An 18,616-nucleotide genomic window follows, 5' to 3' on the forward strand; every position below is an offset into this window, starting at 1 on the left:
TCAAAAGGATATTACAGAAACTAGAATTATTACTAAAACAGTTTTTTTTTTTTAAATTAATAACATGTCTATGGGCACCCAATCCTTTCTATGTATTAAGTACTTTATTATATAGACATGAAGGTATGCATTATGCATTTTTAAACATGTATTATGCGATGTATATACAGGCCCATACTGGCAATTATTTTAGGGCGATTGCAAAAACATTTAATAGAGTTGATTTTTTTTTTATTTAACCTTATAGTCTATAACTAACAAGTAAAGGTTCATTAGGTGTCGAGTGGGGCACTGTAATGTAAAGTGTTATATGTAAATTGTAAAGTATTTGTAATATCTTTGCACAAGAAAAACAATTCTGAGTGGAGACGGTCTGTCAGTCAGCTTATTAATGTAATAAGAATAATTAATATTAAGTCTTAAGCCAAAGTGACTGTATGAACTATTTATTAGAAAACTTGTTTTATATTTTCAATCCTTTGCTATAAAAACCGAAATTTTGATGAAGTTTAACAAATTCTGAACTTAAAATACTTAAAATTATAAAAATCGTGCCTTTGTGACAACTCTGACCGGGTGCACATGTAGACCACTGACCAGTATTATAGGCCTGGTGAAAAATAAATTAAAAAGTGATAACATTTTTCCAATCACTTTATATAAGTACAAACAACAAGCTGTTTACATCAAAAAATATTTTATATATATAACAATAATAATACATTTTAAAATATTGCTATCGACGATCAATGACGTGTAACCTAACCGTGTAACTATCAATTTTATATGGTTTAACGTATGTTATATTTATTAATTATACAACACATAATTGATAATACATACTATCAATATCATGCTTAGTGCTTACATATTTCATAGGGAACAGGGAACGTATTAGTGTATTACCAGCAAGGTGGCCATTTAAAACTTTAAATTTTAACTGTTAAGTATTTACAGAAAAAAATTAATTTCTTTCAAACCTTAATGTAAACGTAATTTTTATGAGTGGGGGCGCATTAAGCATTGTAATTTTCATATAGGGTGCGCATCGTGAATCTGTCCTGTTGGCCTGATTATGCAGCTAAGATTATTAAGGAAAAAACAGTATATACTACAAGAAAAGTAAAAGTATGGTATTAATAACTATTTAAAATACTTAAATTTGTTAGACCTTTTTTTTTATAGTACCCATGTAAATATGCATTATTGTTAAAAGCAAAGTAATATGGCAAATTGGCAAATTGGCAAACCAGACACAGATCCAACACATATTTATTATTGATGATGAAGCGCATCATGATGAGTTAGATTGTATAAACATATTTGTAGTTCTTACATAAAATTATTTGTTCTCACTATATTAAAACTAATATACTAAATTAGTAAATATATAGTAGTATAATATAGTAGGTAATATAGTAGTAAAGTCTACAGTGTCTATTCTCTACATTTTAGATATATTTTAGTGCCTAAAGTTCTATGCTATTTTCTAATGGTCGATAACTTATAAATAATCATAAACAAATGTATACATATAAATTAAGATGAACTATTAATAATCTCTCAATAAGCTCTACTGTATGAAGATGACAACAAAGCCAGAATGTTCTGATTTTAAAAATTATTTACTAAGAGTTCTGTTATAGTGAGACTTGAATAATCTATTGATGGTTTCCACTGATTTTCTATTAACTTACTTTTGTTGAAATCATCAATTTTTGATTTGGAACTTAATACAATTCTTACAGCTATGATTATGTATATTCTTTACTATCCTAACTTGTGATTTGATACAACAAAAAATATATTTTGAGTGTCATAGGCGGCATCTAGGAGGGGCATGAGGGTGCAGTTGCACCCACGACAATTTTTCTGAGGGGGCAAAAGTATCATTTTGCACCTACACATAGACAATCACAACAGTAAAAAATATTTTAATTATTTTATTGTTAACAATTATACTGATATAATGTAATTTTGATAATAAAAAATAACCATGGATCATTTCATTATTTTGTATCTGATTACTCAATTAATTGTACGGACTAAAATCTAAGTCCGTGATTAAATGTTAAAATAATAATAATAATAATTAACTAATGCAGGAAGCTAATTCGTCACTAAATAGCGATATGCCGATATGGTTCAAAATAGATCATATTGTTTATGTCAAAATAAAAAATTGTTTTTTAATAATATTCTTACATATTCATGCACATATTTGAAATACAGAGACCCAATTAATAGTTATTAATAAAGAAATTTTTTTCTATCTACATTTGTTGTAGCAATAGTTATATATTAGGGGGTACTGGGGGGCAACTTCCCTATGGATTTGTGAATGTTATTACCATAAACGTTTGCACCCACATAGGTTTCTACCAAGTGCCGCCTATGTTGAGTGTGATCAGTGTCCAGAATTTTTATTGCTTATTTGGGTGTAAGAAGATTATAAGCACCAGGTTTTCTATAATTTCAACTTTGCTGAAATTCATATAATCATTAAACGCATAATTTTATATTTTAAGAACATAGGTATAGTATATTATATTTGGTTTTATGATATTATTTTGACATTTACATAATAAATACTAATGATTGATACATTTTAAAATAGCTGTTCAGTTAAAATATGAAATAACAACACAGGTTTTTTAAGTTCTTGAACGGTATATGGCTTGATTTTGTAGACATGAGCTTTGATATAACCCCAAACAAAAAAATCTACTGAATATTTAACCCTAGATGAAGGAATTATGATATCCAGAATTGTTAACGAAACGCTCAAGGGTATTCTAAATAGATATGCGTAGACTTCTGTTTCAGTTGTGGCTTTAATTGTTTTTACAACCCACCCACTAACAAAACCCCTCTTAAAAAAAAAAAAATAAATAAAATAGACATACAAAACATGATAGATATAGCACTAGTCATGACAATTGTTATGATAAAATTTATAAAAATAAATTTCTGATTTTCCAAAAAAGCGAGTGGGCTCTTGTTACCTAAGTGCATGGTACCTACCTAAAATAATTACCAGCATCATGTGTGTACATTATGGATATATTCCTATAAGCTACACCAGTGTGCACACCTATGGTAATCCATTAAGAAGGCTGAATTTGAATTGTCCATAAATGATAAACAATTTAGTAACTAGGATTGAAGCTTGCCAATGTAACCGAGGTGAACATATTTTTATGTCTGAAGTCATACTTTTTTCTCACAAAGTAATAACAAGATTAAATCTGGAGTTCTTAATGAAATAAGTTTTACCTATATGATATATAAACTATATTTATAACTGCTTAATTTAATTTATTAAATTTTTTTATTTTTATTTTTTTATTAAGAATCGGCCATTGGGAACAACTTATTAAATTATTAATTTACCTATTAAAACCATTATTTTCTATTCAACAATCATTTATTAAATTTTAAATAAGGTACCTATAGTATTTAGATACTACTCTTTAATATTATCCTTAATTTAATAATGATAAGTTGGTGATTATTAGTAGTTTATAAATATGAATAATTTACCTGAAAAAGCAAACTTAGTGTTAATTTCAAAAACAATATCACACAATAGAATGATAATAGTTTGATTTTAAATACTTTACACTTCACAGTTAATCACTATTGTAAAAAAGTAAAATCAATAGAAAAATTAATAAATATTAGTATGTTAACGAATATTTTTTTTTTAAATTTCTCTTTCTTGTATTTTGTACTATGCCTTTGATAAACCCGAAACTAGGTATAATATTATGGTAAGAAATATAAGTAATAGAAAAAAAGATCAAAAATTAAAAAATAATAATATTATCGTAGTGTACAGACATCAGACCACAGAACAATATCAGACTTATATTTTATATCATGTAATAAATATTATATACAGTCTTATCGTCTTATCAACAATTTTAGTACAATCATAGCACGGATAATGATAATATCCGCAGGCATGATTTCTAAAACTATTAGTTGTGAGTAGAGTGGTTCTGATTGGTCCATATTTTCGTGGCGGCAAAACTTTTTTTTTTAGGGTATTTTAATACTTTTATTTAATAATATCACAATAATATCTACCTACATGACAGTTGCGTGCATTTTAAATTTGTTGTTTGATATTGTAATATACCTTCTGAATTAATAGGTTGATGATATCATAATAGTTAAATACACAGTATTAGATACTATACACAATGTGCATCAACTTTGAGTTATATAATTATTTATGTTTTACTTAATCACAATATTATTATGTACGTTTTGCATCACGACGGCCAGGATCTCTTTATGGAATCGTTGTAAAAACAAATACAAAAAATAACGTTTCATAATTTATAATGATGGTTGTCTTGATAATAATCTTATCTTTAAATTTTATTAGAGGTCAATTTACTCTAAATTTTAAACTAACATAGCTACAATAGTGTTTTGCTGATTGTAAAAGTTGCTAGGTTACTCAGTTTTAAGACGGAGACAACAAAATAAGCAGGTATCACGTACTCTTAAAAATTTTGAATTTCTGAGGATACGACAAAACAGTAGATACCATGGTATTGCTATGTCATCGGTGAACGCGGTAAATTTTTAAAACCTCTAAAACTTTATAAATATCTAAAATAATTTACCTAAAAAGTATAAATCTGTGGCATAGCCAATTTAATATAATATTCTGTTCGGGTAAATAAATAATATCATAAAAATCAGTATTCAGTATACTAAAATCTATATCAAAGCGGCGAAGATGATGCGTTTAGCGTTCGTAACCGTACAAACAGAAGTTTCACTTGAAGAATCAATGTTTTGTAAGTTTTTTTTAATACTCTTTTGTTGCAAATATATTAATATAAATATTTCGAAACGGACGAGCGTCTTATTGGCGACCTTATATGCAGTAAATACTTATAAATACCGAAGCGCGCAATACATAAAATGCACGAAGCAACCATCATATATAGCAGCTCGGCGATTGTCAAACTATTTTTTACTCACTATTTGTACGCCGTATACCACTCATAGAATGATTTTTGTAAATAGTAATATAAACGGTACACCACACACCCCCTTATGCTGAGTAAAATTCAACAATTATTATTTATATTTCACACGTACATTTTATTAAAAACAGAAAGTTTTCATATTACTTCCCCAAACCAAAAAAAATATGCTTAAATAGGTATAGATAAATCGTATACTCATGAAATATTGTAGATTTTACTATTCATGAACTTGTGGTCTTGTGGACTATAGTTTGTAGTGTTTGTACGGTTCAGTTTGGCATGCGACAACCATTTATTGTTTTATTGTTATTTACTTATTGCAGTTATTCAGTTATACCTTATTATCGGTGACTGGCGACTGGCGTATAGAAAATAGTTCGTTGTCTGGATTTGGACCAAGACTTGTTCCGATGTCATGGCTTATGGTTTTTGTATTAGTTTTTCATATATTTTGCATTCTACGAAGATGTGTTGTGTTTGATTGTGATCATGGTGGCACATGTTTGTGGCACATGCATATTGTTTGTTTTTGCCATAGTTTATTTATTATAATAAATATTAATTGTTAATTTCGTGTTCGGAGAGAATGTTTGACTTGGAATTTTATAAAAATAACTGGTGTCTGAAATGGTCGGTACGGAAATTTAATGCATACACTGTATAGATAACTTTAAAAATCAGTACCTAATCAGTAATCACGTTTATTTTAGTCAACATTTTTATTCAATAGTTTATAAAAAAATTATTTTAGTAAAAATATGCATGCGCTTCTAAAATTCAAACACCATCTTAATCGGTAATCAAATAAATAAATTTAAAAAATTTATAATTAAAATAATATCTATTAGGTACTTTATAAGTATATTGCTATACATTATTTAGGCATAGTTATCACATTTCATTATTTCAATGAACAAAATTGTTTAAACGGACATCGTTGATAATAAAAGTTGTATAGTAATATATATCTAATTGATTTAGTATAATATACATAATCTATGGCGATTGCCAAAGTCGTTGCGGAGACACAGTCGATTAAAGATTCTAACATTTCAATTAGATGGCAAAGCAGACATGAACGAAAAACATCCTACTTTCCGTATAATTTTTTTTTTCATAAATCACATTATTATTCAACTTCTGCATATTTAATAGCTGTTAATATTGTAATAGCACAATAACACAATTAATTAAAACTCATGGTTGTTATTAAGGTTTTGTATATTATTAATTATCAGAAAATGATTTATACTTTATAGGATAAATTATATTAGATATTTATTATGATATATAATATTATACAATATGCATTCAAAATGCATTCAAAATATATTATACAATAAGCCAAAACTCACATAAGTTAATTTATTACCTACTTATACTTTATATTTATAATTCATATTGCTTAAAAGTTTAAAAACAATCTAAAGTTGAATTAAATTTTTACAACTTTATAGGTAAACAATTTTATAATTATTTCATATATAACGTAATATATTATGCACCAAACTTTATAATTTTTTGGAATTGCATTTATCATTTATTTTCCAAAACACAATACATCAAAAATTAATAAATAATAAATGGGAATAATATTTTTAAATTATTGAAATAAAATTAATAAACAAACTATAATAAGCAATAATAATAATTAAGCTTTGTATAAAAAATTATTAAAGTAAAAATGGACCGGTATCAGAGTTCTAGTAGCCAATAGTTAGGTAACTTATCGTTTGTAAATGTTTTATATTTATATTCATATAAAATTAATAAGTTCTTGAATGAAATATTTAAAACATAAATTAACACATAATAACTATAGGTAGGTAGATAGATAAAAATTAAACATTAAACTATATATTATCTGTAGACTGTAATGGTTAAAAATAAAAGAGGTCATAAAATATTGTTAAACATTTTATTGAAATTTCAGAGATTCGTCAGTGAAAATTTGCCAATTAAATATCATATTCAGCTGTGTGGCGTGTGTGAAATGTGTTAACAATGTTTCGAAGATGAACTTTTATAGTAGATATTGATTCAGATATGAGGTAAGTAGTTTTATATTTTTCAGTAGGTTTCTTTCTATATTGTTATTTTATAATTGATCTGGGGATAAATTGCCTGCAATCTTTAAGTTAATTATTTTGTAATCACTGGTATAACACTATTTTGGTTATCAATAAAATCATGATAAAAATTAGGAATTTGGTCAAGTATTACGTAATATTAAAAAAAAAAAAATTTTTTCCCCTCAATAATATTTAAATATTTTCACCAATTATCAGGTACGATGATCTGTAGCCTGTAGGTACTATCGTGACTAGGGTTGTGAGAGTGGTGAGAGAGAGAGAGGGGGTAGAGAAGGATAGGAGAGAGTGAGGACGTACGTGTCCCCAGCCCCCCCACATCGGATATTTCAAATTTTTTTTTGGCAAAAAATTAGCATGTAATTAGCATGTATTTGCATGCTAACTTTTGTAATTTGCACGCGCTTTAATTAGGCATGGGATCAAAAAATAGGTGGGGGGGCTGTAGACACGTGTCTCCGACCCCCCCACCCATCAAAATCACTTATTTTCAAATTTTTTTCTAGGCCAATATTTAGCATGTAATTAGCATGTATTTGCACGCTTGGTCCCGAAACTCTACCGTCATTCGTTGGTTCGCAAAATCCGTTTTTCTAATTTGCACGTGTCCCCAGCCCCCCCACAACTCGAAATAACTGGAACTGCATAATCGTTTATACGCCAATATTTAGCATGTAATTAGCATGTATTTGCACGCTTGGTCCCGAAACTCTACCGTCATTCGTTGGTTCGCAAAATCCGTTTTTCTAATTTGCACGTGTCCCCAGCCCCCCCACAACTCGAAATACTAGGAATTACAAAAGTGCTTGCACGTATATTTGGATGACTATGATATCATATTCCTAAAGTGGAATACTAATTCTTTTGTAAATTATTATATTTACATAATATGTTTAAATGTATTTTTGTTTGATAATATTTATAAATTATCACTTTTATATTTTTTGCATTTTTACGACTTACGATCTACATTGTACATATTCTAGCGTTATCGGTTTTATTGTGATCACATTTAATATACTTATATTTAGTATACTATAGTTTCAATGAAACTAACAATAGTTACTAACCTTTCAATGAAAACAAATATATATATATATATATATATATATATGTATAAATATATATATATATATGTATATATGTCTATATATATGTATATATGTTTATATATATGTATATATATATTTAATGCTAGCGGTTTTGTAAATCTATTTTTAGGTTGGTATATTTTAATTGTATCTATAAATATTTGTTATTTATGTAAAATCTTAAACTGAGTATCTGATTAACTGATAATATTGTCATTTGGTCACTGATGTGCAAGCTCTTAGCAAGCCCATCGACGGTTATTTATTTCACTTATCGTAATTATTTAAATTGTTTTTTACACGCGTTTTAAAATGGCCGGACGAAAGTGTGCATGTCCACCGGCTACTGTCATTGATGCAGTTATTTTGTTTAAGGATAGAGTAATTACTACTTCTGATAATGGCCTAAAACGTAAGTATAATTTTATAATAAAGTTGAATATCACCACTTTGTTTAGCAAAAAAGCCTGAAAATATTTTTATTATTTATGATGAATATTTAAAATAAATTACGAAATAAATTACTTAATGATAGTAGTTATAACTTATAACACCACCGTTTTGTACCAGATGATAATGGTTCTGAATGCCACTAAGAGTACCTATTTCAAATATTTCAATCTTACTTTTTTTCTTAATATATAAAAGGTATCATCCTTTGGCGATTTTTAAATAGCGAGTGGCTAGTAAAGTTAGTTATGCCGTGATGACCGCCAAATGAGTGCTCGGTGAAGCTGTTCTCAAATGTGACTATTGTGAGATTGTGGCGATTGTGCAAATGTGTCATTACCTTGCCTGAGTAATTTTGTAAATGTATAAAGTATATGTCAATAAACGATTTAAGTGAAACAGATTAGGCATTATTTATTTTTATTATTATTAGACATTTGTATTGATTGTATTTAATAATTATTTTCATTTAATCTTACCAGATTTTAGAACATATTAATTTCACCAAAAAAAAGCTTTGTTAATTGAGGGGTGGGGGACAAATTCACATTAGCCATTTCATCAAAAATAACTACTACCTATACAATTTGTAATGTCAAACAATATTAATAAAAATAATGTAACTATATTTAAATTTAATAAAAATAAATTATGACTTATAACAAAGAATAAAAATATACAATTAACAAACAAAAAGTTATTTAGATTATTAATAAAATTAATAAATTACTAAAAGTAATTTTACAAATTGTGTATATTAATAATTAATAAGACTATAATAATTAATATTTAAATAACATTAATTCATTAAAATGATTAATATCGCTGACTTTTTTTATTAGATTTATAGTTTGGGGAACAGAAGTTTTTTTTTATTCTAATAAGTTTTAGATTCTGATCAGAGCGATTTATTTTATAATGATGTGTGTGTGTGTGTGTGTTTTTTTTTGTCTGTTGCCACTTCTTAGAGCAGTATAAATGCTTCGATTTTCTTCAAAATTATTAATACACCTAACCTATTTACTTGGAACCTAAATTTTCAATCCTTAGCTATAAAATTTGAACATTTTATAAATTTCTAACTACGAAATATTTTTAAATTTTAAATTTGATACATTTTTTAAAATGTGAACTTTAAATGCTCATAAAACAAAATTGTGCATATGTATTTTCAATATTTATCAATTTCTATAGTAACAATATATTAGGAGCCTTGGATTAAATTTTCACGGTTTTTACCCAACAAACAAAATTTTATTGATTAATTTATTTTATTAATCATAGAAAAAAAAAATCAAAAAATTGAAATTTTTATTGATATTTTTTTTTTTTTTTGATAAAAGTCGACAAACGTATGATAAATCTTGAATTACATTTTAAAATCTTAGATTTAAATAGAACAATTTTGATGATTTTCTAACTCAAAATAATTTACAAATTTTGGTCATTTTTACGTATTTTGTCAAAATTTAAACTTTAAATGCTTAGAAAAAAAAAAACTGTAACTACGGATTTTTAATGTTCTTCATCTGCCTTTGAAACAATATATTAGCCATTAGGAGCCTTCTATTAAATTTTCAAGAATTTATACAAATTTATACAAATCGATATCCGAGAAAATAGCTGAATTGCTAAATATTGGCGTATAAGCGATTATGCAGTTCCAGTTATTTCGAGTTGTGGGGGGGCTGGGGACACGTGCAAATTAGAAAAACGGATTTTGCGAACCAACGAATGACGGTAGAGTTTCGGGACCAAGCGTGCAAATACATGCTAATTACATGCTAAATATTGGCGTATAAACGATTATGCAGTTCCAGTTATTTCGAGTTGTGGGGGGGGCTGGGGACACGTGCAAATTAGAAAAACGGATTTTGCGAACCAACGAATGACGGTAGAGTTTCGGGACCAAGCGTGCAAATACATGCTAATTACATGCTAAATATTGGCGTATAAACGATTATGCAGTTCCAGTTATTTCGAGTTGTGGGGGGGCTGGGGACACGTGCAAATTAGAAAAACGGATTTTGCGAACCAACGAATGACGGTAGAGTTTCGGGACCAAGCGTGCAAATACATGCTAATTACATGCTAAATATTGGCCTAGAAAAAAATTTGAAAATAAGTGATTTTGATGGGTGGGGGGGTCGGAGACACGTGTCTACAGCCCCCCCACCTATTTTTTGATCCCACGCCTAATTAAAGCGCGTGCAAATTACAAAAGTTAGCATGCAAATACATGCTAATTACATGCTAATTTTTTGCCAAAAAAAAATTTGAAATATCCGATGTGGGGGGGCTGGGGACACGTACGTAGAGTGAGGTAGTGGTAGAGGTAGATGATAAGGTTAGGGGTGGGAAGGGGAATAGTTAGGTAGTATAGTTATGTTAACAATTCCGAATACGTAGGAAAGGATCTTGAATTGCAAAGGTCACTTGACCCTTTGAGTGAAACTACCAGGTTAGCTAAGGTTTACAACCTTCGACTTATGGGATAGAATAAAAAGAGAAGGTTGGTTAGGCCAGTCAGAGGATGATATTGCAATTTTTTCTCCCCGAGTTAAGCGTAATATATCAAATTTTTGTTCTCAATAATTTTAATAATCTTAATAATTTCCAAAATTAGAGTGAATAGAATGATTAGATTATTATCTAGAGTATATTTTAATAGGCTTTTTATCATACTTTAATTATTAAGTTAGTTATGAGTAATTTAAAATATTCATAACTCGCTTCAAAATTTAGCCTGTATAATAAGCTAACCTAGATAATAATAATCAAAGGTACCTTAAAGTTTTAAAAGAGGTTATTTCACTCTAATTTTAGAAATTATTATGATTATAGTGAACGTAATATTTGTTATGTTGTGCGTGGATTAGAGAGAAAAAAAGAAATGCACTGACATCCTCTTAAGTGTTATCAAGTCAAAAAACTCTTGATTGTTGATTGTTTACATTATTATAAGTCTTGTAAAAAGTATGAATTTGGTCATTACATTATATTTTGTTAAAATATCACATCAATCAAATGGATATTTTATTTAAACTTTTAAAATAACATATTTTATTTATATTAATTTACAGATTGTAAATCTCATTAAACTTATTATAATTTTAATTGTCTAAAAAACAAAAACGATTTTAAAACTTTAAATAAATAACATACAATTATTATAATTTTATTGTTTTGAAAAAAATGTTCAACTTGTTCTTTAAATTTTTTTAAATAAAAAAAACATTAAAAAAACGCAAATACTATTCCAATTATGAAAAGTATTGGAATACTCGATAACAAAAGAATTACATGTTTTCGTTAGATTAGTAAAAAAATATATTATTAAAAATTATTATTTAAAAATATTCATTTGAGGACTTCAAATTTAAAATAAAGTATTTGAATTCTTTTATTTAAGTACTTAACAAAACTGGACTATAATTATTGTGATTAAAAAAATAAGTTTGAGAGTAGGCATGATTGGAAGTAAAAGTAAAAATTAATGAATGTAAAGCGAAGACTTATATGTACTAAAATTCATCAAATATAATATGCAGTTGTATATGCTTTAAAAAAAAAATTATATTCTTTTATTGCACTAAAAAATTACTTAATTCAATTTTTATATATTTCTCATATGTTTATATATATATACCGTACGTCCCAAAAAATAAGGTACACTTTATCACTCATTACCCTGTAAATATTTTCAATTCGATTTGCATGACATTAAACTAGACTAATCATCTTAATATTCTTTTAACTCATGTATTTTGCACATGCCCAACAAAACTTCATTTATTTAAAATGTCAATGCCTATATTAAAAATCATTTTCGGATTTATCGACATTTTTCAAGACATTTTGATGAATCAACTTGTGTCAGCTGAAAATTGGTTAAAATATAAAAATCTTATGAAATTTGAATATTTTTAAATTGTTGGTATTATTTCCTTCTAAACACAGTAATGTTATCAAAATTATTATTATTAAGTAATAAATTATTTACTATTTATAAACTATATTCTATTTTATTAATACACATTATAAAATAACAAAATTTAAATAAATATTTTCAGTAAACAAAATTATAATTTACTAGCTGAACCCATGCACTTCGTAGCCCATTAAAAATCCTATCTCTTTTATGGTCCATTGACCATAGTTCATATTGTGTGTTAAATTCATTTTATTTGATGATGCTAGCAGTATATTTTTATACATAATAATAGATAGTGGTTAAAATATATTATAATCTTACAACGATATCCAATTTCGTATATCATTATGTAATTTTCTTCGTTTTTTCAATATAATGTTGACAATTTAAATATTCAATTCAATGATATTTAGGCATAACACTTTCTAACTTAGCATATCTTCCGCCCATATGTCTAATAAAATTCTGTACCAAATTTTGTCGCAATCGGTCCAGCTGTTTAAGAATGTATATAAGACTAACAGATAAATATATATAACCATCACTAATAACAAAGAACAGTAATAACTACTAATAATAACCGTCACTAAAGCAACCATTTATAAATAAACAAAAATGTCCATCCTAAAAATAAGTCCAGCTGCTCTCGAGAGCACTAGTTTGTTTAAATGGTTACCTTTGCCTACCAAAAAATATTAATATTATTTATTTTATTTTTTACTGGGCAGATGGCGACACTTTAATTTCATCACACCCTCATCATATTTCTCTAACCCGATAACTTTCTCAATTTTTTCATCCGTAAGAACCTTCTCCTGGCAATTATGACCAAAACAAAAAAAGAATAAGCGAAATCGGTTCAGTGATGATGAATGTATTGATTTTACAATGATGTATGTTTTTTTTTTTTGTGTCTGTGTACAGCATAACTAGTCGAAATAATGCTTCAATTTCAAAATTTGAGGATGGTTTCCGTTGGAAAAGTGAATATCTTTGGTGCATTATAGAAGTCAAAAGTAAACATTTTCCAACAGTTTTCAAAAAAATCGAGAAAAACAAAAAAAAATGACAGAAAAATGGGAATTTTTACGCAAAACCAGTTTTCGACCAAATCGATTATTCTATGATTGTAATTCAAAAACTAATCACTGTAAATACTTGAAATTTTCACCAAATGTTTATGTTAATGTTATCTATATACAGTTTAGTTTTTAAAAATGTTCGACTTTTTTTGAGTTATTTATAGACCACTGAAATTTTCGATTTTTTTGATAATTTTTTTTTGAAGTGTCGGTAAAAAAGTTTTAAATGACCAAAAAAACTTGAAAATTTAATACAAGGTTCCTTATGAGTTGTTCTTATTGTAGCTAAAAAAAATTAAAAATCGTTAGTCACAATTTTTTTTATAAGTGTTTATAGTTCAATTTTTTACGAAATCTGTCGAAAATGCAAAAATTTGCAAGTAATTTTAAAGATTAAAAATCATAAAATTTTTTGTGTTTATAACTAAGGATTAAAAATACAAAACTAAGTTTTCCTTTAAGCAGTTATAGAGAAAACTCGAAGCATCATTATAGGAAAAATGTTAAGTGCGTTTGAATTTTAAATTTTTACGAAATAGCATAACAATAACCAGTGGCGTACCCAGGGGGGGCTTAGGGGGCTTCAGCCCCTCCCATTGGCCATGTTTTGGAATACATTGTATATTAAAAAAGACAAAGTACAAACCATAATATTTCTAAAAAACGGTATTGAATACAACGTATTATCTTTAGTAACAATGACCTAGTATAAGCAAAGCATAAACGTTGTGTTTATTATGGTACCGAATACCGATATAGATTTAGCCCCCCCCATTCGAAAATCCTGGGTACGCCACTGACAATAACGATTTATCCTCAAACGATTTTTAATATTTGTTATTATTCAAAAAGTATAAGTCGTAGATACTTGAAAATTTTACCAGTTATTTAGATTGTCATTTTATTTACATGATTTAATTTTCAAAATATTTTGACTTTTTTTGAGGTATTTATAGACAACTGAAATTTTCAATTTTTCTGAAAATTTTTTTTTGAAGTGTCGATAAAATTTTTTTGACCCTATCAAAATACTTGAAAATTTAAAAAAAAGTTCCTCAAAAGTTATCCTTATAGCGATTAAAAAATTATAAGAATACATAGGCACAATTTTTTTTTATAAGCATTTGAAATTCAAATATTGACTTAATACGTAAAAATTACGGCAATGTTCAAATTATCTTAGATAGAAATTCATAAAAAATTTTCCTTTTATATCTAAGATTTGAAAATTTAATACAAAGTTCCTAAAATATTTTTACAATAGCAGTTGAAAAATAAAAGAAATGCATAGTCACATTTTTTTTTACAAGCATTTAAATTTAAATTTTGACAACACACGTAAAAATCACGAAAATTCTCAAATTATTTTAAGCTAGAAATTCACAAAAAATTTTCTTTTTAAATCTAGGATTTGAAAATTTTTTATAATCTATAATATATCATAGACAGATAAACCGTCTCCGTTCAGAATCGTTTTTCGTATACAATGATACCTATCATTGCATTCAAATTTAACCTACCTTAGTCAGAGGTCCACCCCACCCCCAATGTATAGCAGAGCGATACCCACTTACCCGTTTTTTTATTTATATATATATATAGATTACTATTATTATTGAATACGCAGATAATATATTTTTTTGGGTACCTAGTGATGTATTTATAAATATTATGCTGTTTATATTTTCATTTAAGTCAGATAACATGATATAATAAAAAAATACCAATTCTAATGAAACTACTCAACCAATTTTAATAAGATTTTATGTTTAATGTGGTAGCTTTTGTTGGACTTAAAGTATAGGTCATTATTAATCCTTCGTTGGGTGGCCCTTAATTGTTTTTTTTAATACCTAATAATGGATTTTGATGTCGAAGGAAATTTATTGGTGTCACCTTGTTGATTAATTTTTACATTTTTATAATTTTTATAAATTATTTTTTTTTTACACGAAATATATCCTCGGTAACATAGGCCATTGGGTGACAAAATTTAAATTATATTGGGTTGTATATTTACATTGAAAACTATATTATTTTGCAGTGTTCATATTTTATTTTGATGTTCTGTCTAATAACTTAATTTATTATACTACTGTTATTAAATTGACTGCAATTCAAGTTTTGTAATTTCGTAAGATAATACATATTTAGGTATTTTAATTTTTTTTTAGAATAAATGTGGAAAAAATGTTTAAAAAATGACTTAAAAATCACAAAATGCACTAACAATTTCAAAAAATGCAAAATAAAAGTTACATTTTTTAATTCTTTGATGAATGAAATTAACTTTTTGCTTGGAAACCAATGTTTTCGGACATTCAGAAAAAAATGCAATTTGCATTCAAATCTGTTTCCTAGTTATAATATACCAGGTGATTCTTTTATCATTGAACAATCATTATTTCAAAAATTACTAATGTTTTTGAAAATATTTTTTTACATAGTTTCAAGTTGTTCAAAAACCAACGTTTTTATTAAAAAAATTTATTTTTAAATATTTTTTATACTTACTTTTTTTTTACTTTTTTGAATGACAACATAGAGTTTTAATTTCATATTCCAAAACAGAATATTTTTCTAAGTATTTTGATTCATAAAAATTGAATTTAGGACGAGTAGTTTACCCAGCAAAATGTTTGTCCACTACTCCGCTTGTCTAAACTTTAAATACTTATAACTCATAAACTACTCGTCCTAAATTTGATTTTTATGAATCAAAATACTTAGAAAAATATTCTGCTTTAGAATATGAAATTAAAACTCTATGTTGTCATTCAAAAAAGTAATACACTTAAAAAATGATAAGGATAAAAAATATTTTTAAAGAATTTTTTTTTATATAACAACTTGAAACTATGTAAAATAATATTTTCTATAAAACATTAATAATTTTTGAAATAATGAGTGTTCAATGATAAAAGAATAATACTATATATATAATACTTATAGGATTTAAAACTTTCATACAATTATAAACGTACATTTCGCCAGCCCCCCCCCCAAGTATGATTTTTGAATTTTTTTTTTTGCTAAACTTTAGAGTGTGCCATTAGTGTGAATTTGTGTGACTAATTTCAGAATTTGTGCGATACTGGTTTAACCGTAAATTCAAAAATATATAAGGGGGCTGGGGAACATTTCTCCAGCTCCCCTCATATATTTGTGTTTAATATGTTTTACTGTACAATGAATCTAATATTATATTATTAAAATTAGTGGATACTACCGTCTACCAATTACCAACACTACAATATCTACTTCTAGGCCTATGTCGCCGAGGGTATATTTCATTTAGTAAGAAAAAATAAAAAAATATCTACTTCTAAAATCAGTCAAATAATATACATATAAAATGTTGTAAAATAAAAATCCGTAATAGTAATTTATAAAAGAAAAACAACTTTTGAAGGTCATTAAGAATTATAAGAATTTCGTCACGAAGTTGAAAGCAACTTCTATTAATAGTTTTTTAAAATTAATCCAAATCTCTAATACTGGAAAGAAATAAGATCTGGCGATAGGTAATTTTTTCTAGAAATACAATCATTTTTAACGTATTATTTTAGTCGAGTGCTGGAATCTATACTACTTTTAATCGTTTACTTTTTTGACTAGTCTAATTGACTTTTTAAATTTAAGATTTTAGACATTTATTAAAAAAATTATAGTTTTTCACGTATGTATTTATTACCTATTCAATATTTTAAGTGACATTCGTGTTGTTATTATTATCTAAATAAACAAAAAAAACATTCTTGAACTTGATGAAAAATAAACGTACAAGAACTAATTATCTCGTTGTATAATATAAATAAGGTTATGATGGTTTCTATATGTTTAAAAAGTAAATTTTGGACCTGCAGGTGTGGTAAGGTGGTTGGCCGAAGTCACTTATTACTTGTTCTGAGGTCAAAGCATCGGCCGGCGTCGCTAGCTCCCGGATGGGCGACCACCTGAGTTCTTAGTGACGAATCCTCGTCCTATTTACATGTATTTTAAGCCAAACTGTAAAATCAGGTCATGCGGTTGATCCATTGAAAAACAATTGACTCTGACCTGGTATATATGCACATTGCACACACTAGTCGTATTATACTAGTGTAAGAATTAAAGAATACCAAAAAATAACATTTATATTTGTAATACACAAAAATTTATTTTGGGGTCTGGTGTGGCGCGGTGGTTTGCCATGGTCAAACATCGCCTGGCGTCACTAGCTTCCGGATGGGTGACCACCTGGGTTCTTAGTGACGAATCCTTACCCCCACATGCTCACATGTTTCTAAACAAACATACGCAATATGACCATAGTTGCCGACGGATTTATATATAAAAAAAGTATATTATATAATAATAAAAATTATACGAATCAGATTGTACATTGTTTAAGTCTATATAAGATATTACAGTTCATATTATAACTTTTCAATAATAATATAATAATTCACAATACGTATGTAATTTGAGATATTTTGGATGGTTAAATTTTCTTCTGGACATTTGATCTTTATCACATAAAAAAAATACAGACACTGTGATGTAAAGATTACCTATCACACAGCAAAATGTTATGTTGAAATAATAAATAATAATATTTTATCGTAGAAAAAATTGTGTAAATTTTTTTTTAGTTCCTTTCACTTAAAAAATAGTCAAAATCGTAATAATTCAATTTCTGGGTTCGAGGATCGTTTGTTTTTGGTCCTATATAAAAAAAAATTATTATGATGCCACATGATTTGGTGCCAAAAAAGCATAATAACTATCATTTTAGTGCGTTGGATGGGGACATAATTTAGATAATACCCCATTTATAAAATTATTTTACAAAAGTTGTTTTGCTTTAATGAGAACGTTTCACTTGTCCAAGTATTCAGTTATTCTTACAAGTGTAAGACGTAAAAAAATTTATGTTCAGCAGTTACCAATAGGATAATCGGTTTTTAATAATACA

At 27.0% G+C, this 18,616-nt stretch overlaps 2 protein-coding genes across 5 annotated transcripts in view; one reads left to right on the top strand and one right to left on the bottom strand.

Annotated features, from left to right (window-relative positions):
- LOC107161926 (COMM domain-containing protein 4) overlaps positions 1-3,851 on the bottom strand; it is a 31,844-nt gene extending 27,993 nt beyond the window's left edge. The window contains exon 1 of one of the 3 annotated variants that reach the window (XM_089224858.1): positions 3,544-3,851. The gene's annotated coding sequence lies outside the window, so the exon portion shown is untranslated. The remainder of the gene's footprint in view (positions 1-3,543) is intronic. The other 2 variants (XM_089224857.1, XM_015508546.2) reach the window with 2 other exon arrangements.
- Positions 3,852-4,658: 807 nt separating this feature from the next.
- Uxt (Uxt prefoldin-like subunit) overlaps positions 4,659-18,616 on the top strand; it is an 86,756-nt gene continuing 72,798 nt past the window's right edge. Inside the window, exons 1-2 of one of the 2 annotated variants that reach the window (XM_089224863.1) lie at positions 4,659-4,817; positions 6,946-7,063. The gene's annotated coding sequence lies outside the window, so the exon portion shown is untranslated. The remainder of the gene's footprint in view (positions 4,818-6,945; positions 7,064-18,616) is intronic. The other variant, XM_089224859.1, reaches the window with a different exon arrangement.

The sequence above is a fragment of the Diuraphis noxia genome, unplaced genomic scaffold (assembly GCF_037042655.1).
Source record: "Diuraphis noxia isolate RWA-SAM2 unplaced genomic scaffold, SU_Dnox_SAM2 contig0003, whole genome shotgun sequence".
Lineage (NCBI taxonomy): Eukaryota > Metazoa > Arthropoda > Insecta > Hemiptera > Aphididae > Diuraphis > Diuraphis noxia.